Here is an 8463-nt window from a genome sequence, read left to right as displayed (position 1 = left end):
GTGATAGTTCCCATGAGGGGTGATGTTTAAGGAAGTGTCAATAGATACAACCTTTTGATTTAGTCAAAAGGTTGAGTCACTTTTTAAGGTTATGACCTTTGGGTTACCATTGGTTTACCAATGGTTGTGCCCTTTGCCAATAGGTTGTGACCTTTGAGTTACCATTGGTGCACAAATGAATTCACTCAATTCCCTTTATTCATTACCAACTTATGCGACAAATACCCTCACGGGAGTGTTACCATATTGCCAAAATTCTGCTTCCATTTGTTCTTTATTTCTCAACAGTGGTATCAGAGCCAAGTTATGATAGAGGGAATTTTTTCGCGCATTGTGAAGATAATAAATAGGCAAGTGCTTGGTTTGGTAACCACACTTGCATATTATAATCGTCTTCGTTTGCTTGAAAATTCGAGAGAAAAATTTTTTCAGATCATTGTGGGGGGTCTAGAGTACACTGAAAATCTTCAAAATCTTGTAAGTTGTTATTATTTTGAAGAAAATTATTGGCATTATTTTACACAAAGAAATAGTGAATTATCTAGCCCATTTACACACACTATCACTATTTCAACGGGTCGCCTGAGCCCCTCACCGCTGCCGGACTTTGTGGATCTTGGGAGCACGTCGGAGTCCTCGTTTCTGGCCACCAATTGGTCGTTCGGAAGTGAAGACACGAGCTTCACTATTTCTGGAAAGTCCCAGTGCGAGGTTGAAGACATCCAAGGATGAAACGGTACCGTTTCGTCCAACGGTCATCCAGTTCAAAATCGGGAGGGACTAAATGACAGTGTCGTTCAGCTCGTAGATCCAAACAACAACGTCGTTTGGTCCAACGGTTAGGAACTTCAAATTCCTTCTAGACAAATGACATTTTCGTTCAACCCAAGGAGAAAAAAGACAACGTCGTTTTCAACACTGAAGAGACACAACGGTCACCTCCAAACGACATTGTTTTGCCCCTTCAAGCCGAGCCGCAATTTGATCTTTGAGCCAAGCCGCTTACTGAGGCGTTGACCGAGCCGCCGACCGTCGATTTTCTCCAGAATCCAGTTTGAACCAGCTAAACCAGTTTACTCGGTTTCCTGAACCGATTCGTGAAAGATTTATTCAATCGGACCGTTCAAGATCATTGCAAACCTGATTTGGTCCATTCAAAAACTGTTGTGCTCCAAATTTCAAGCCAAAACATTACAAAGCACCTGTTGATCGAAATTATCGCCATAAATTCTTTGAGAAAGTTGAAACATCAAGGAAAGGTCATGCATATCCTCGATCGGGGCCGTCACTTTCATTATTCTCCTTATATAAAATATAATAGGAGAATTTCTAGGCTGTCACCTTGGATTAAATCCAAGGGTTACTATTATTATTACGTTTGTAATAGTTTTAATTTTTTCACATTTGAACTATTATATTTAAATAGTGCATATTTATTATTTCTACATTCTTCTTATTGATTAATTTTTTAAGGTTTATTATTTATGGCACCGAAGAAAAGTATTGATCCCTCGGGGATAGAAAAACTAAACGGAAGAAATTTTTGGGCCCATAAAAGGCATATAACTTTTCTTCTAACCCATGAAAAGACCTTATATACATTAACAACACCAAAGCCATTGGAAGAAATCGTAGAAAATGGTGCATGTGAAAGTGGGAGCATCATTTCAAATAAAGATAAATGGGAAGAACACAATGCATGGGCAAAAGTTTTAATTTTTCATTGTATGAATGATCACATTATTTCTTTATTTGAAGACTGTGAAACTGCTAAAGAAATTATGGATGCAGTTGAAGCAAAGTATGGTTTAAGATCGGATACTTATATATAGTTATTATTGGATAAATATAACTGGACTTGTATGAAAGAGAATGATGATATTGGCGATCATGTACTTCAAATGGAGTTAATTGTAAAAGAATTACATGATGCTGGTCATCCTCTCACTGATAAAATGCAAGTTACAACCATACTAAATAGTTTTCCTTCATTTTGGGATCACATTGTTACTTCTTTAACACACAATGGAAATGAAGTAACAATGATATTACTTCCAATATTTTTAGTACTTGAATGAGAAAGAATGAAGAGAAGGAATAAAGATAGTGAATCATCAATTTATTGATGGCTCAAGACAAGCGTTCTACACAGAACAAGATGAAGCCAAAACAGTTTAAGAAAAAGAAATGGTTAAAAAGGAAACATAATAAACCATTTTCTGGAAATTGTTTTAAGTGTGGAAAGAATGGGCATTAAAAATCACAATATCCTAATAAAGGAAAAGCACAAGAAAGCAAGGAAATTGTGATGACAGTCTCAGAAGTAATGCTAGTAGAACCAACGTCAGATTCATGATGGGTTGACTCTGCAGCAACAAGACATATATGCAGGAACAAAGAAATGTTTGTCAAACTTGAAGATAAACCAACAGGAGAGTACATAGTGTATATGGGCAACAATACATATTGCGATCTCTTGGGGTAAGTACATGTAAATTCAAAGTGAATGGTTCCGTTATTTTACTTAGTGATGTTTTATATGTACCTAATATTTGTAGGAATTTAGTATCAGTGCCTGTACTAGATCAGAAAGGCTACACAATTGAGTTTAAGTCTGGAACCGTTGTAATAAGTAAGGGCAATGTATCAGTGAAAGGCGTGAAAGATCACAATATGCATGTACTGAATGTTGATATTAATAAAGTACCTATTTCTGAGTATTTAAATGTGTCTACAGATTGTACATATTTATAACATTTAAGATTAGGCAATATAAATAAAAATAAGATGGTCAGAATGTGTAAAACTGGATTAATACCACAAATAAACTCAGATAATTTTGATATATGTGAACCATGTATCAATGAAAAAATAAATAGTAAATCTTTTTTAAGAAGTTGGAAATCCACGATTTACTAGGAATTATATATTCTGATGTTTGTGGACCTTTTAAAACAAAAACCCATAGAGGAATGGAGTACTTTAGTACTTTCACTGATGATTATTCAAGATATGGATATATCTACTTACTCAAGCATAAATCTGAGGCAATTGAGAAATTTAAAGAATTTAAATTAGAAGTAGAAACCTAGTTGGGTAGGCCCATTAAAAGTTTGAATAGTGATAGATGACGAGAATTTGAAACTTTAGATAATTTCTGCAAATTGAATGATATAAAACATATTTATACTATGCCATATAAACCTTAACAAAATGGCATTGCAAAATGGAGAAATAGAACTCTATTGGATATGATGCGATTGATTATGACATATGTTGATCCACCAATAGATTTTTGGGGTGAAGCATTATCGACTGCTATATATATATTGAATAGAGTTGAAACTAAAGTAAAACCTCTTACACCTTACGATTTATGGACGTGACATAAACCAGACTTAAGTAAGGCACAAGTATTTATCCCAAGACCACTAAGGGATAAATTAAAAAGTAAAACCTGAGAATGCATTTTTTTGGGTATGTAGAAAATGGAAGTGGCTATAAATTTTATCATTCTGAAAGATGATTGATAGAAAGTAGGGATGTCGTTTTCTTGGAAAATATGAACCTTATTACTCTTGTTGATCAGATAGATTTATTAAATGATTTAGAGAATCAACAGATCTCCACAGAGTCTGACAATTAAAATTCAGATATTATTCAAATTCAGAATAATAAAAATAAAAAAAAGTCAGATGAAAATCAATCTTTAGGTATTGATGTTGGAGACAGTAGGAGTAAAATATCCAGAAGACCATCAATATTATTTCAAGATCATTATGCACTAAATACCAGTTTGAAAAATTTAGATAATGATCCTGAAAATTTTTCTGAGACAGTCAATAATATTGATTCAGATAAATGGCTTGAGGCCATGAAAGATGAAATATAATCAATAAACAAAAACAATATTTGGGAGTTAACAGATCTTCCAAAAAATAGAAAAACTATTGGTTGTAAATGAGTTCTCAGAAGAAAATTTAAAGTTCATGGTAGTTTGGAAATGTACAAAGCAAGGTTAGTGGCCAATTGATATACTCAACAACCAAGTGTAGACTTTGTGGATACAAATTCGCATGTGGCGAAGTTCACATCCGTAAGGATCATCATGTCCATTGTTGCCAGGATCAATTTGAAATTATATCAGTTATATGTAAAAATAACATTTCTCAGTGGCGAATTAAAAGAGGATATATTTATGATTCAACCAGAAAGATTCCAAATTAAAGGACATGAAGAGAGAGTCTACAAGTTGAGGAAGTCACTGTATGGAGTTAAGCAATCTTCAAGACAATGGTACTTGAAATTTCACCAAGCCATTTTAAAAATGAGATATGAAATGAGTCCACTAAATCATTGTGTATACATATGGAAAAATGATAATAAATTAACATTATTATCATTGTATGTTGATGATATATTATTGGCAAGTAATTGTCTATATATGATGCATGAATCAAAAGAATTCTTGAAATTTAAATTTGAAATGAAAGACATGGGTGAAGCTACCTATGTTCTTGTTATAAGAATTTCTAGAGATAGAAATTCAAATCTATTGTATTTAGATCAAGAAAAATATCTAGAAAAAATACTTAAAATATTTGGTATGGAAAATTGTAAATCTTTAAGTACGCCTGTTTGCAAAGCTCATATTTTAAATAAAAGTATGTGCCCAAAAGATAAAGAGGAAATAAGTGAAATGCTTAAAGTTCCCTATGCTCGAGCTGTGAGAAGCCTCATGTATGTAATGGCAAGTATCAGACTAGATATTTGTCATGCAATAGGATTGGTAAGTAGATTTCAATCCAATTTAGGTAAAGAACATTGACAAGCAGTGAAGTGTATATTAAAATATTTACAAGGTACCAAAAATTTGAAATTGTGCTTTGAAAACAGTGATCTAGAATTAATCGACTATAGTGATGCTGATTTTGGAAGTGCTATAGATGATAGAAAATCTATAACTGGATATATATTTCTATTTGGTGGAACAACAGTTTCTTGGTTAAGTAAGAAACAATGTTGTGTTGCTAAATCTACTATGGACACAGAATATATTGTTTGTAGTACTGCAGTGAGTAATGCGATGTGGACAAAACGCTTTATTGAAAGCTTGAATTTGGGTATATCCACTGGACCAATCAATGTGTTTTGTGATAATCAGTCTGCCATTTCTTTGATAAAAAGTGAAACACAGAGTTCCAAGAGAAAACACATTTATGTGTATTATCACTATATTTTAGATATAGTGTAAAGATGTGAGATCAAGGTTAATTTTATTTCCCCGACCGAAATGATAGTAGATCCGATGACCAAAGGTTTATCTCTGGAAAAATTCAAAGAACATATAACTAGAATGAGATTGAGAGAAACCTAGGTGAAGCAATCTCATGGTCGACATGCATAACTCAGCAAATTCTAGAGACGCCTAGAAAATTAGAGTTGTGGTAATACCCAAATGAAAATTTCGGTCATTTGTAAAGTTACTGATAAAGTGATCAAGAAAACCTTAGGAATGGCCTTAGCGTGCATACTTGATGAAATTCCAATGCAGGTTGATTAACTAAGTAAAATGTTGATCATGGTAAAGTCGCTGATAAGGTGATCAAGAAAAGACTCAGGTGAGTAAGTACTTAACGAAAATTCAGTGCCATTCACTAAAGTTTTAGTGAAATGTGATTTTATTACCCTAGTAAACGATTAATCATTTGCAAAGTCATTAATAAAGTGATTAGGGAAAATCTCAGAAATAACCTCTAGAGGAAGTACTTAACGAAAATTCAGTGCAGGTCGATACATGTGTTATGTATTCGGCTGAAGTCGTCAATTGTGACAGGGGAATGAATAATTGATCCAATCACGAGATATGAATTATTGATCGAGTTAGGGAGAATTGATGTCGTTCACTAAATTTTTCTTTCTAGCAAAATGAAGTCATCCCTAATATGTGATTAGTGGGAGCACATATGGTAAATGGTGTAGTTAGATATGGTAATAACAAAAACGTGTGCACATAGAGGCTTGTCATACATTGATGCCGATCTGCAAGACTAGCAAATGAGAGTTGAGTAGTGGAAAACTCATATTGGTACCAAGGTAAAATATTCAATTGGATCGTTACCGTTTTGTGTGATCAAGTGAAAGATATTATTCTAAAGGGTGTGATCACCAAATGGAATGCCCCTTGGAATGATACACTCTAACATGGTGATGGTTTCCATGAGGGGTGATATTTAAAGAAGTGTCAATAGACAACCTTTTGATTTAGTCAAAAGGTTGTATCACTTCCTAAAGTTATGACCTTTGGGTTACTATTGGTTTACCAATGGTTGTGCCATTTGCTAATAGATTTTGTCATTTCTTAAAATTGTGACCTTTGAGTTACTATTGGTTAACCAATGGATATGTCATTTGCCAATCGGTGCATGATGGCCTATAAATATGGGTCGTTAGTGCACAAATGAATGCACTCAATTCCCTTTGTTCATCACTAACTTGTAGGACAAATACTCTCCCGGAAGTGTCACTATATTATCAAAACTTTGCTTCCATTTGTTATTTATTTCTTAACAAAAACTTCGTACGAAAGTGAACTAATAAAAAAATAAAAATAAAAATAAAAATTATACAAGAACCCAAAATAGTAGAACAAAAATTGTCGGTGGGTATTAAAATTTGAATTTAATGGAGAAGGCGATGGAGGCGTGCTTGGGAGTTGGTCTAAGTGAGACACAGAGAGGGAGATGCTTGTCTTTCTGAAGTACGTTTTGGTTCATTTCGGTATTTCGATGAGCTTCTTGTTGATCACGACATATCTATTATTCTTTTGTCCGAGATGCTAGAACATTGATGAACGTCTCCGACGAAATATCTCCTATGAGTAACGGGTCATCAGTTTTATTTTTGCTGTTATAATTTTTATTATTCTCTTCATCTCTTGTAACGTAACCTTTATCTTCATTTTCAAGCCATCACGGGGGTAGAGATGTCGCACGGTTGAAGAAAAAGAGACGTCATTTTTACAAATTTGTCCCTTTTTTTTTTCCGATTACTTACCAAATTGTCATTTAGGTCTCGTTTGTCTTTATAACTATTCTCATCTCATCTAATCATTACAATATTTTAAATTTTTACATAAAATAAAATAAATAATTCAACTTTTTTAAATTTTAAAATAAAAATAATATTAAAAAAATATATTCTAACAATATTTTATTCAACTTTTAACTTTTATCTCAATTTATTTCATCTACGAAACTAAATGAGGCCTTAAACATGTTTCGAATTGAAACATGTGTTCCGACCAAAACACTGAAATCCGACTAGAACAGAAAAGCCAGAATTTGATTCGAAATAAATCACCCCATTAAACCGTACCTGTTACTGTTCTGATACGAAACATTCCAACCAAAATGGAACGAAATTAAAAGCTTTGGTTTAGTCGTCGGGGCAAATGCAAGGGCACTCGGCTTAAATGGCGAGGATGGATGCACTAACTGGGTGTACAAATGACCCGTTTACCCGTCCCGAAAAAGATATTAAAAAAAAAAAAAATTACATGAACCGTTTCAGTATAGCTCGGAAATGGAAATGACCATACGCATCTTCTCCTTTAATCGGGAATTACCTGATACCCGAATTTTGACAAAACAATGCCATAGTTTCACCCACGTATATATTAACACAAAGTAAAGGGGATTGTCTCCTCTCTCGCTCGACACTCTTTGATCTAGAAGTCAAAACCCTCTCAGTCTTTCTCTCGTAAATCTCTCTCATTGTCGTAGCTCACACTAGTGGAGTTGGAAATATTTGTTTTTTCCTCTCGCTCTCTCCCTCTTGCTCGCTCTACTACTCTACAAGGTTCGGTGTTTGATTTTTAGTTGTTGTTGTCATTGGAACATTTCTTGATATTTTCTGAGTGTGGTTCGGTTGCTATGAATAAGTTAGTTTAGGTTTTGACTGTCATGGTGGCTAGAGAAAATGGATGGAAAGCGTTAGTGATCTGATAATGGTAGAACTTGAGCATATTTGAATTTTGAACAAAAAAAAGCGAAAAAAAAAAAAGCAGAAAAATTATCTGGTTCTTAAAATGGAACAAAAATCAGCTATGGAGGTAGTTACCAAAATGGTAAAAATGGAAAGAGAGGACGAGGAGCTCCTTCCCTTTTCCCCAGGGCAACTGTAGGCTTTTCTTGGAGAGAGATTAATAGACGGGTGTCACTGTCAACCTGTGCATGACTTAGGGTAGGTTTGGGAGGTGAGATGAGAATTTTGTGTTTTGTTTTGAAGTTTAAAATATTAAGTTTTAATATTATTATTGTTTTGGGATTTGAAAAATGTGTATTGGGATTTGAAAAAGTTGAATTGTTTATTATATTTTGTATGGAGATTTGAAAAAGGTATAATGATGAGATGAGATGAGATGAAAATTTTGTGTTTTGTTTTTGGCTCCAAACCTGCCCT

The sequence above is a fragment of the Juglans regia genome, chromosome 4 (assembly GCF_001411555.2).
Source record: "Juglans regia cultivar Chandler chromosome 4, Walnut 2.0, whole genome shotgun sequence".
NCBI classification, from domain to species: Eukaryota; Viridiplantae; Streptophyta; class Magnoliopsida; order Fagales; family Juglandaceae; genus Juglans; species Juglans regia.
This window is presented reverse-complemented; position numbering follows the sequence as displayed.